The sequence below is a fragment of the Bufo gargarizans genome, chromosome 1 (assembly GCF_014858855.1).
Source record: "Bufo gargarizans isolate SCDJY-AF-19 chromosome 1, ASM1485885v1, whole genome shotgun sequence".
Taxonomy (NCBI): Eukaryota; Metazoa; Chordata; class Amphibia; order Anura; family Bufonidae; genus Bufo; species Bufo gargarizans.
The window spans coordinates 288,452,861-288,466,264 of NC_058080.1; the positions used below are offsets into that span (position 1 = coordinate 288,452,861).

The 13,404-nt window shown below is 39.0% G+C and overlaps 2 protein-coding genes across 3 annotated transcripts in view; one reads left to right on the forward strand and one right to left on the reverse strand.

The window, feature by feature from the left end:
- The window catches only part of IDUA (alpha-L-iduronidase), a 231,756-nt gene that overhangs the window by 143,088 nt on the left and 75,264 nt on the right, over nt 1-13,404 (reverse strand). The window lies entirely within an intron of this gene.
- LOC122925197 (sulfate anion transporter 1-like) overlaps nt 1-13,404 on the forward strand; it is a 67,834-nt gene that overhangs the window by 33,481 nt on the left and 20,949 nt on the right. Inside the window, exon 2 of the mRNA XM_044276711.1 lies at nt 5,295-5,428. The gene's annotated coding sequence lies outside the window, so the exon portion shown is untranslated. The remainder of the gene's footprint in view (nt 1-5,294; nt 5,429-13,404) is intronic.

The window sequence follows — 13,404 nt, forward strand, 5'->3', positions numbered from 1 at the left end:
TTCACAATGCAAGTGTAAAAGTACCCTAAATATACAATACTCACAAAAAGTTAAGGATATTTGGCTTGTCGGTGAAATTTCAGGATGAACCTAAAATGCACTCTAACCTTTACAGGTGACCTTCTCTAAACTTTTAAATGCGCGTGTACAAATGTTCAATGTTTCAGTACTTTTTGCACAACTTGCTGTTCTCTAACAAGGAGCTTAACAGCAAAATTTACAACATGTGTTTGATCCATGAATCACCAAATAAATTTCTTGGTTCAATTAGATTTGGTATTTAAACAGTCCTCCTCATTATGCTGTTGACATTTTGACATCATGAGACCAAGACAACACCTGAGAATTGATCGACAGTACCTCGCATTGCGAGGCTTCAAGCAGGATGTTCTCAGAAGAAAGTGGCCACTTAGCTTAGAGTGTCACAGTGTCATCAGCATGTTGCAGCAGAGATACAGAAAGACTGGGAGGGTCACAGAAAGGCATAGAAGTAGACATCCTTTGGACACATACCACACCGATGACCGCTCCATTGTGAACAATGCCCTGCGGAACCGGATGATGAATGACACACAACACCAGGCACATTAAAGGGAGGTGAGAGGCACCCAATTGTCACGTCAGAGCATTCAAATTCATTTACATCTGCGTGATAGACGACCTGCAAGGGTACCTGTCCACACACATCATTGTCTTGCATGGGCCAGGAAGTATCTATGCTGGATGAGGGACCAGTATGCCTCAGTGCTGTTTACTAATGAAAGTTGATTCACACTGAGCAGAAATTATGGCCACTAACGATGTTGGAGACGTCAAGGAGAGCGCTATTAATTAGCCACTGTTTTCCTTTGGTGGTGGCGGTGTTACAGTGTGGGCAGATGTATCTAGTCAATACAGAACTGCCCTACACTTTGTGAATGGTACAGTGACAAGCCCATACTACTTGAATAACATCAATAATCTAGTCATTGTGCCTCTGCATGAACAACACAGGCCTAATTTCATCTTCATGGAGGACAATGCGCCAGCTCATTGAGGTTGCATCATTAGAGAACGGCTGCTGGAGACTGGGGTGCCTCAAATGCAGTGGTCTGTACTTTCTCCAGACCTGAATCCCATTGAGAACTTATGGGATCAGCTGAGTCGCAGTGTAGAGGATTGTAACTCTGTACCCCTGAACCTCAATGACCTGAGGGCCGCTCTTAAAGAGTGGTATGCCATGCCTCGGCAGACAATAAGTCGACTTTTGAGCAGGATGAGACATTGTTGTCAAGCTGTAATTGATGCTGAAGGCCACATGACAAGTTTTTAATACATTGACATTTTTTGTGGGGATATACCCACCCCTGTTGTTGGCTTTTGTTTCAATAAATTGTTTGAGCTGAGAAAATCACCATTGCATGCTTCTACTTAAATGCCCTACTTTCATTATATAATATCACTGACGAGTAAACATTTTAAGTTTTCCATAAATTTCACCCGAAAGCCAAAAATCCCTAACTTTTTGTGAGTGGTGTATATGTATTAAGGGATTAGGTAGTGAGATAGTAGTCTTCTGGGGGTTGACGGCACTCCATAGCAGTCAATAAATCATGTGGCAGTTCACACCGTAGCTTGGTTTAAACTGACCGCAGCCAGTTTTATTGCAAAGTCAAAATAGCAGAAAGAAAACAAGCAAAAGAAATACCTAATGCCTAACTAAACATGCAAAGTTCCTAACTGACACATTACCAGTCTACTACCTGGCACCAAATGCAAAACATCAGCAATGCAGTAAGTACAACCTAATATACATAGGTCCGTGTTTTTACAGGTTCACAGCACCTACACCTTTTCCCTGGGCTGACCTTGTCTGACAGGCTTGTTCTTCCTTTATAGAGTTCACCAAGGTGGCTCCTAATAAGTCAGCACAAAAATAGTAAGTGGAGTTGGGAGCTGGGTTGCCTCAGGTAGATAAATCTACAAATCCACAACTTTTCCACTCGGTCTGTCATTATTATATATATATATATATATATATATATATATATACACATATATACACACACTTTCCAAAAAACGAGGCAGAACTTCCAGATTATCGTGAAAGGGTGAAGACCCCAAACTTAATAAGTTTTGGGTCTTCACCCTTTCACGATAATCTGGAAGTGCTGCCTGTTTTTTTGGAAAGTATACATTGTGGAGGAGAAGCCCGGCCTCCAGGAGGAATTGCACCCAGTGCACACTGTCCGACTGTGCTGCTGCGGTATTTGCAAGTATATATATATATATATATATATATATTATAGAGAGTCGACCACAAAACATGTTACCTTAAAGGAAATCTGTCACCAGTGATCTCCCTGTCCAACTGTCTGCATAAACACATCTTTTTTGCAAAGATGTGCGACTTTTGTAAAGCTGCTTACTGACGGATAAACTGCTACCGTCAAACCACATTTATTACAGTCTTAAAGGGCCGATCATAAATCTGACTTGGCTAAAACTGACTTTAGCCATATGTGAAAGTGGAGTGAGCTGTCAGTCATGATAAATCTGGCCCATAGTGGTTTTCCTTAATAAAACACTTTTTCTTTTATTGATCCAAGACTGTTCCTGACTTATGATACTTCTCCTTAATGAAATTAGTCCTATGGTGCAATAAGGCTGCACCCATGCTCCCCTCCTTTCTTTGGTCAGCACCTCTTTCTCTGCTTTGAGTGACAGGACCAGCTAGTAGCAAAGGATGGAGGGAAAGGCTGGCCACAGAAAGAAGTGGAGCTGGGGAGCTACGAGACTAGTAGTGACACCCTCATTGCACCAAAGGCCTAGTTTGCATATTAAAGGGGTTATCCAAAGTCTAAAATATCCTCCCCCCACTGAACCAATTTTTGATATGAGTAAAGTAATAGCATTTTCCTCTCCTGCACAATGAACAATTTTTGCCACAGCACTGTCTGATGAACCCCATTAACAGAGTCTGTCAGCAGTTCTGAACTTACATACAAAATACCCCCCCCCCCCGACCCAATTTTAGATATGAGTAAAGAACTAATAGCATTTTCCTTTCCTGCACAATCTGCAATTTTTGACACAGCAATGTCTGATGAACCCCATTAACAAAGTCCGTCAGCAGTTCTGAACTTACATACAAAATATCCCCCCCCCCCCCCCTGACTGAACCAATTTTAGATATGAGTAAAGAACTAATAGCATTTTCCTCTCCTGCACGATCTACAATTTTTGACACAGCTATGATTGATGAACCCCATTAACAGAGTCTGTCAGCAGTTCTGAACATACAAGGCTGCTGACAGCGCTAGGCAGGGGCTGTGGAGAGCAGGAAAAACACACCTAACGTGCCATTTTTATTATTAAGAATAATATAAACTTTTTTCTGCTAGGTTCTGCTCCTGCAAGTAACCAGTTGGGCTTGCTTCACTGTTTTCTGATCTCTGCATTGACCAACAACCCACAACTTTGCCTCTCTTGTCTGAGTGATATTTGTAGCATCCAAACAGGGGACCACTACAGCTGTCACTTAGAGCAGAGGTCATCTGAAGCAGCTCAATGCAGTGAGCATTTCCAGGTGAAGCTCCACCGCCTAGGCATTTGCAAGAGCAGTGCCTGGCAGAATAAAAGTTCAAATTCACACTACTTCTTATTTTTTATAAAATGCAAATTTATAAAAAGCATCATTTTGCTCACAATGTTACAGCAGCAAAAACTGGCACAATTTTTAAGATAATGTGATTTTTTTTTTCCCATGAACTATATATTGGAATGTAATCAATGAAAACAGAAATGCCACACTAAATTATTTATGTACGTACACCATTAGTTTGACCTGGCAATAACTAAAATGGTCAAATCTCTTTTTTGGAATAGGAAATGCTATATACTGGTGAAAAATTACTCCAGCATAAATAAATCCTTTCAGGACATTGCGATTTTCCATTTTTGTTTTTAACTCCCCACCTTCCCAAAGCCATACGTTTTTCTGTATAAATAGACATATGAGGGGCTTGTTTTTGCAGGATAAGTTGTACTTTCTAATAGCACCATTGAATATGGCATAGAAAGTGGTAGGAAGCTGTAAAAAAAAACCGAATTGGGTGGACTTGGAAAAATGCAACGTTGCCACAGTTCTATGGATTTAGTTTTTAAGGTGTTCTCTATGCGGTAAAATTGACCTAACTTCATTCTCAGGGTCCATATGATTATAGTAAAAATATGAAAAAGATTTTTTCTTTGCATTGCCATATCTTGACCCTCATTTTTTGCAGGGTGATTTTTATTGATACCATTTTGGAATGTGTATGACGTCTTAATCACTATTTATTCAATTTTTGGGGATGTGAAGCGATAAAAAAACAGCATATTTGCCTTTTTTGTAACAGCATTCAGTGTACAGGATAAATACATTTCTGTTTTAATACTACAGGCATTTTAGATGTGGCGATGCCTATGATCTTTATTTTTTCATTGTTTATTTTTAATATCGGGAAAGTGGGGTGATTTGAATGTTTATATATTTTTATATTTTTAGAACATTTTTTACACTACACTTTTTTAAAGTCCCCTAAGGGGACTTCAACATATGTTTGTCTGATTCGCTGTGTTCCTACATAGGAACATCAATCTGGCAGGCCTCGGAGCATTCAGAAGCCCCAAGGCTACTCCTGGGAAAAGTCCTCTTAGATGCCGTGGTGATGATTGACCATGTTATCTAAGAAGTTAGATAGGGTGCCCACTTAGCTTCTGTGTGGACACCATGTTTAAAGACCAGACAAGGAAAAAGGAGTATTTCCATCTCATAAAGTGATGGCATATTGATAGGATACACTATTACCTTACTATCAGTGACATTCTGACCTTTGGGACAACCTCTAGTCCTGAAAATGAACCAGCCACAGCACTTTGACCAATCCACAGTCTTTCCCTGAACAGTGGTGCTCAGTAAGGACAGGATAGCATGCAGCATTGTTCTTAACATCAAAACAATGGACACCATGACAGAACCCCGATGGACCCTACTGTAACTCAATGGGGCTTGTCATTCTAGTGATTGGATAATGTGTTCTGGTTTCTGTCAGCAGACACAATGTAGATGTGAACAAAACCTAAATCTGGCCCATGAAATGCCTGACCTAATATTTAAAACCCTCACATTGAGGTCCATGGAATAAGAAGCACAATTATTTCTCTACAATTAAAACACGGACAGGTGATAGATGCATCAGCAAACACACAGCAACTGTTTCCCAAACTCTTATGTACAATACAATATCATTCCCATTCTGTTATGTTTACAGGTAACCTAAGGCAATTTGTGAAAGAATTCTGTGTCTACAAGTAGACCAGCCCACGAGTCAAGTCACAATAAAGGTAACTCATATTCAGTGAAAGACTTGAGAAAAGGAGACATCCTCCTGGAGAAAACTCCTAGGTAAGATGACATTACAGATTATTACTACATACAACCTACTTTCGTACACTTTAGACACTTATTATAATATAAATTAGACACTTTCAGAGGGTGAAATGTATGAAACGCTGTTTTCACAAAAATTTGTTTTAAGGTGAGCTTTCTGAATTTTTACAGAAGAATAGTTCAGTAGCACCTCAAAGCCTCTCATTTGTTAAGTCAGGCAATGATGTTGAACTAGAAGATCTAGCTTGAAATCAGTGTGCTAATCCATCGAAAAATGGTTTACTGAGGATCAGTTCAGGGCTCTGTGAGGGTCACTCCCTTTGTGTACCAAACTCATTAAACCAGGTCATTATAGGAGCATAGTCTGCATAGACTGCAACAGGAAATGGCTTTCTCCAAACTGTGGCCACAAAGTTGGAATAATTGACAAAAATGCCTTTATATTAGAGATGAGAGAATTGATTTTAAACTTTTCGGATTTTTTTATGGATTTCACAAAAATGCAACCACCAAACAAATCACATAAAAACTGTGAAAAAACAGGAGGGAAGAAAAATATGGAGGATCAGGGGGAGGAAGTGGGAAAGAAGGCTTGCCCTAATTAGCGATGAGGCTGAAAGACATCCAGATCAGCCAGTCAGGGGGCAGTAGGCAGGCAGGTCCTTCTGCTGGAAAGGAGAATCATAATTCTGTGTTCAGCGTGTGACCTGGAAAGACATCTTGTGGCAGTGTCTGACAAAAATCTATAATAGACACAAGCCACTAATGTAATGTGACAGGAACACTATAAAAAACTTAAAGAGCGAGAACAAGATACAATTGGTATAGTTTAGAGACTTTGAACGGGGCAAGCATATAGAGAGAGTGAGGGACTGAGAGACTGGTCACCAGTCCTGTGACCCCCCCGTGTCAGTGATCGCCGCAAACCGCAGGTCAATTCAGACCTGCGATTTGCACCTGCTGGCGGCGGTGCCATCGGGTCCCCATGCGGCTGTAGGGGGGACCCGATGGCATGGAAGGCAGCGCGATGCCTAAGGAAGACATTACTCATACAGCCAATGCAATCCAATACAGAAGTATTAGAATGCATTGTAAAGGATTAGACCCCAAAAAGTTCAATTCCCAAAGTGGGACAAAAAATTTAGTGAAAAAAAGTTTTCCCCCAAAAAATTTAAAGTTTCAAGTAAAAAAAAAACAAAAACGTAATTTTCCCCAAATAAAGTTAAAGAAAATTGGTAAAAAATAGGGGGGAAAAAAAGCATACATATTAGGCATTGCCGCGTCCGTATTGACCGGCTCTATAAAAATATCACATGACCTAACCCTTCAGATGAACACCATAAAAAATAAAAACTGTGCTAAATAAACCATTTTTTGTCACCTAAAAAAGTGTAATAGCAAGCGATCAAAAAGTCCCCCTAAAATAGTGGCAATCAAACCGTCATCTCATCCCGCAAAAAATTAGACCCTACCTAAGATAATCACCCAAAAACTGAAAAAACTATGGCTCAGAATATGGAGACACTAAAACATGATTTTTTTTTGTTTAAAAAATGATATTATTATGTGAAACTTACATAAATAAAAAAAAGTATACATATTAGGTATCGCCACATTCGTATCGACCGGCTCTATAAAAATATCACATGACCTAACCCCTCAGATGAACACCATAAACTTTTTTAAATAAAGACTGTGCTAAATAAACCATTTTTTCTCACCTTACATCACAAAAAGTGTAATAGCAAGCGATAAAAAAGTCACACACACCCCAAAATAGTGCCAATAAAACCGTCATCTCATCCCGCAAAAATCATACCCTACCCAAGGTAATGGCCCAAAAACTGAAAAAATTATGTCTCTCAGACTATGGAAACACTATAGAAATCATTGTGTAAAACTTACATAAATAAAAAAATGTATATATATTAGGTATCGCCGCACCCGTGACAACCTGGTCTATAAAAATATCACATGATCTAACCTGTCAGATGAATGTTGTAAATAACAAAAAATAAAAACGGTGCCAAAACAGCTATTTCTTGTTACCTTGCCTCACAAAAAGTGTAATATAGAGCAACCAAAAATCATATGTACCCTAAACTAGTACCAACAATACTGCCACCCTATCCCGTAGTTTCTAAAATGGAGTCACTTTTTTGTCGTTTCTACTCTAGGGGTGCAACAGGGGGGCTTCAAATGGCACATGGTGTCAAAAAAACCATTCTAGCAAAACCTGCCTTCCAAAAACAGTATGGCATTCCTTTCCTTCTGCGCCCTGCCGTGTGCCCGTACAGCGGTTTACGACCACATATGGGGTGTTTCTGTAAACTACAAATCAGGGCCATAAATACTGAGTTTGGTTTGGCTGTTAACCCTTGCTTTGTAACTGGAAAACAATTATTAAAATGGAAAATCTGCCAAAAAAGTGAAATTTTGAAATTGTATCTCTATTTTCCATTAATTCTTGTGGAACACCTAAAGGGTTAACAAAGTTTGTAAAATCAGTTTTGAATACCTTGAGGGGTGCAGTTTATAGAATGGGGTTATTTTTGGGTGGTTTCTATAATGTAAGCCTCGCAAAGTGACTTCAGACCTGAACTGGTCCCTAAGAATTGGGTTTTTGAAAATTTCTGAAAAATTTCTGAAGATTTGCTTCTAAACTTCTAAGCCTTGAAACATCCCCAAAAAATAAAATATCCTTCCCAAAATGATCCAAACATGAAGTAGACATATGGGGTATGTAAATTAATAACTATTTTTGGAGTTATTACTATGTATTGTAGAAGTAGAGAAATTGAAAGTTTAGAAATTTGCTAATTTTTCAAAAATTTGGGTAAATTTGGTATTTTTTTATAAATAAAAATGATTTTTTTAACTCAATTTTACTAGTTTCATGAAGTAGAATATGTGACGAAAAAACAATCTCATAACAGAAAACAACAAATCCATGTTCTATAGAAGATACTCAAGAGAGTCTCCCTGTTGATGACTTGTGCAAGAACAGTCAGCAGTTGGACTGCCATGAATCCCATGTATAGCTGCATTGGTGGTGAAGGTAGTAGTTGCACTTAAAGCCACGGTGGTGAGAATAAGGGCAGTGGTAGCAACAGTGGCACTCAGGAAAAATACAGAGCAGGGAACTGGGAGATGTGCTAAGGAGCCCATGCTGACATGTTACAGTCTGATAAAAGTGGAGTGGTGGATGAGGATGGAGGAGGGTCAGGTTCCTTATGTCCCCTGTGTGAATGGAGTGGGTTTTGTGCATGTGTGACCCCTGCTCCATTCAGGTCTATGGGATGGTCAGAGATAGCTGAGAACAGTCCCATAGACTGTTAATGCAGCAGTGGTCCACGCAACGCCACTCCATTCATACAGGGGACTCAGGATCCCCTGTACTTGTGATTGGTGTAGGCCCCATCCATAGAGTCCTCCAGCAATCATACATCCATCACCTATCCAGGGAATAGGTGAAAAAGGTTGTTTATTGGAAAATCCCTTTAAAAGGGGTTATCCTACAAAAATATATCTATTACCTATTGACAGGATAGGTGATAAATGTCAAACTGATGGCAGTTTCTAAGAATGGAAGATTCTCAAGTCCTCTCTATGAATAGAGAGGTAGTGCACATTTTAGCCACTGCTCCTTTCACTTATATCCCCTAGATATGATAGGAGTGCTAGACAAACATCTAATAAATTCCGAGAGGAGACTCAGAACCCCAGTGATCCGACATGTATCACCTATACTTCTAGAAGCATCAAATTCACAAAAACTGGGCCACAGGATTCGGTGAAATCCTTTCAGCACACCGAATGGTATAATAGATCTTAGAGGGATAGACATTGAAGAGGGAGGAAAAACTAGCTGCTGATCTGAAGGCATTGAAGGTGTCCTCAGACATTTTCCACAAAACAAAATTCACAGCATAAAGACATCCCCCGTCAGAAAATTCACAAACTGACTTGTAGCAAGGTGACACCATATGACAGTGCTACTTTTAAAGTCACCGTGATATTCACTGCAACCCATACTAATACCAATGTTTGACTATGGAAATTGCATACTGTGTGCTTTGACTTTAGGCAAATGTTTGCAATAAGTGTGGCTGGAACACATGAATTTATTAAGACTGGTGTTGTGTGCGGAGATCTTAATTTGCCCTGCACAGGTGTGTGATGAGCCACAATTATTAAGAGGTGCATGCCTTTTACTAACTGAGGCGCAGCCCGCACCGAGGCTGGAGTAGATATCTGGTGCAATGTGCACCAGTTTTCTGATGCACAAGTTATTGAGTTGGGCACAAAGATTTGGAAAAGAAGAGAGTGTTTCGGAAAAAGTTAAAAAGTTATAAATTTTGTCGCAATCCACATTTGGATGTAGAAGTTTTATAAATCTCCCCCAAGTAGAAGCTTTATAAATTTCCCTCAAAGTGTATGCATTTCATGGAGTTACTTAATGTGTTGAGTTGTTATAAACAGTGCTCTAAAAGCACTGAAATGTATACCGTTTATATGGGATGCTGCTGTTTGGGTATTTCAGGTTAAAAAAAATTGGAAAAAAACCCAGAAATGATTCATATCTTATGGGAAGCATGGTGGCTCGGTGGTTAGCACAGGTGCCTTGCAGCACTTTCAAGCTGACCAAGGACAACATCTGCATGGAGTTTGTATGTTCTCCCCGTGGTTGCGTGTGTTTCCTCCCACACTCCAGACATACTAATAGGGAATTTAGATTGTGAGCCCCATTAGGCACCACATGATACTACTATCTGTAAAGTGCTGCGTATTAGATCAACGCTATATTAGAAAGTAAAATAAATATATTTATAGTGTGACTATTACATTGGATGCTAGAGAACCTGTAATTCAGCTAGAGCCAGGTTACTATCTAAATATTGACATATCAATGTCACTATAAAGCTGAGGCTAAACAACATAAAAGTAGCGCAACATCTCATAATTATCAATGGTGTCGGAATGGGACATGCGACATGCTGCGGCTGCAACGTGGCAGTCGCAAAAATCCACACCTGATGGATTTTGTGTTGCACTAGCTGTCATGTGACACAATGCCTTGTAGCCTGAATCTTCCAGGAACTGAATCCTCTAGTTTACCTATTCCTGCTACATTATGTGGTCACTAGAAGTACAGATCCATTCTAGAGTTTAACCCATTGTGTGTGTGTAAATATCAATACCCACTCTATAGAGAAATCTTCATAATTTCTAACAGTCCACAGGAAAAAGTTGAGGTTTGCATCATAGATTGTTTTCCAGGATAACAGTTAATTAACTATTACGATGTACTCCATAGTCATCTAGTAATTAAGTCATGAAATTTACTAATCAAAATGCAAAAGAATTTGTGCCACAAAACATTTGTTTATGCTTTGCACATTTATTAAGTGTTTTATACACTTTTTATGGCACGTCCGAGAAGGCAATGAAGTGTAGCCGGAAAGAAGTGTGGTTTAACCCCTTAAGGACACGGCCATATTACCTTAAAGGGAACCTGTCTCCAGTTATATGGTGTCCTAACTAAGGGCAACATAAATAAGTAGCTGATTCTCTTAGCAAAATGCTGGGTCACTTTCTTTAATTGACCCAGTCAATCTGCCAACATCTTGTATTGAAAAGCTCCAGCTCATAATGATGAGTCCTGAATATTCATGAGCTCCTGACTCTCCCCGCCTACCTGCTGCTGATTAACAGTTATTTTCCATATGAATCAGCAGCAGGTGGGCAGGGGAGTGGCTATAGCTCTGAATAAAAAAAAACGCTGGCATCATGCTGGACTCAAATCAGCTCATTAGCATGTAGCATCTTTGTGTGTATATTATGAGGTAACCATCTGTCACACCAGTAAGTGAATACATCTAAGGTACTTTTTAGTAGTTAATGATTGTATATAATTAGTTAGATTATAATCAAATATGACAGGTTCCCTTTAAGGACCAGGCCATTTTTTTGCAAATCTGACCAGTGTCACTTTATGTGGTGATAAAACGCTTTTACTTATCCAGGCCATTCTGAGACTGTTTTTTCGTCACATATTGTACTTCATGAGACTGGTAAAATGGAGCAAAAAAAATATTCATTTATAAAAAAAAATACAAAATTTACCAAAGATTTAGAAAAAGTAGCAAATTTTTAAGTTTCAATTTCTCCACTTCTATAATACATAGCAATACCTACAAAAATAGTTATTACTTTACATTCCCCATATGTCTACTTCATATTTGGATCATTTTGGGAATGACATATTATTTTTGGGGGATGTTACAAGGCTTAGAAGTTTAGAAGCAAATCTTGAAATTTTCAAAAACCCACTTTTTAAGGACCAGTTCAGGTCTGAAGTCACTTTGTGAGGCTTACATAATAGAAACCACCCAAAAATGGTATATAAATATAAATATTTATGGCCCTGATTCTGTAGTTTACAGAAACACCCCATATGTGGTCGCAAACTGCTGTTCAGGCACACGGCAGGGCACAGAAGGAAAAGAATGCCATACAGTTTTTGGAAGGCAGATTTTGCTGGACTGTTTTTTTTACACCATGTCCCATTTGAAGCCCCCCCTGATGCACCCTAGCCACTTCAACCCCCCTAGCTGAAACACCCTTAATGACCAGGCCACTTTTTACACTTCTGCACTACACTACTTTCACAGTTTATTGCTCGGTCATGCAACTTACCACCCAAATGAATTTTACCTCCTTTTCTTCTCACTAATAGAGCTTTCATTTGGTGGTATTTCATTGCTGCTGACATTTTTACTTTTTTTGTTATTAATTGAAATGTAACTATTTTTTTTCAAAAAAATTACATTTTTCACTTTCAGTTGTAAAATTTTGCAAAAAAAAGACATCCATATATAAATTTTTCACTAAATTTATTGTTCTACATGTCTTTGATCAAAAAAAATGCTTGGGTAAAAAAAAAATTGTTTGGGTAAAAGTTATAGCGTTTACAAACTATGGTACAAAAATGTGAATTTCCGCTTTTTGAAGCAGCTCTGACTTTCTGAGCACCTGTCATGTTTCCTGAGGTTCTACAATGCCCAGACAGTACAAACACCCCACAAATGACCCCATTTCGGAAAGTAGACACCCTAAGGTATTCACTGATGGGCATAGAGAGTTCATAGAACTTTTTATTTTTTGTCACAAGTTAGCGGAAAATGATTATTATTATTTTTTTTTTTCTTACAAAGTCTAATATTCCACTAACTTGTGACAAAAAATAAAAACTTCCATGAACTCACTATGCCCATCATGAAATACCTTGGGGTGTCTTCTTTCCAAAATAGGGTCACTTGTGGGGTAGTTATACTACCCTGGCATTTTAGGGGCCCAGATGTGTGAGAAGTAGTTTGAAATCAAAATCTGTAAAAAAAAAATGACTGGTGAAATCCGAAAGGTGCTCTTTCGAATGTGGGCCCCTTTGCCCACCTAGGCTGCAAAAAAGTGTCACACATCTGGTATCGCCGTACTCAGGAGAAGTTGGGGAATGTGTTTTGGGGTGTCATTTTACATATACCCATGCTGGGTGAGATAAATATCTTGGCAAAAGACAACTTTTCCCATATTTTTTTATACAAAGTTGGCATTTGACCAAGATATTTCTCTCACCCAGCATGGGTATATGTAAAATGACACCCCAAAACACATTGCCCAACTTCTCCTGAGTACGGCGATACCAGATGTGTGACAATTTTTTGCAGCCTAGGTGGGCAAAGGGGCACACATTCCAAAGAGCACCTTTAGGATTTCACCGGCCATTTTTTACAGATTTTGATTTCAAACTACTTCGCACACATTAGGGCCCCTAAATTGCCAGGGCAGTATAACTACCCCACAAGTGACACCATTTTGGAAAGAAGACACCCCAAGGTATTCCGTGAGGGGCATGGCGAGTTCCTAGAATTTTTTATTTTTTGTCACAAGTTAGTGGAATATGAGACTTTGTAAGAAAAAAAAAATCATCA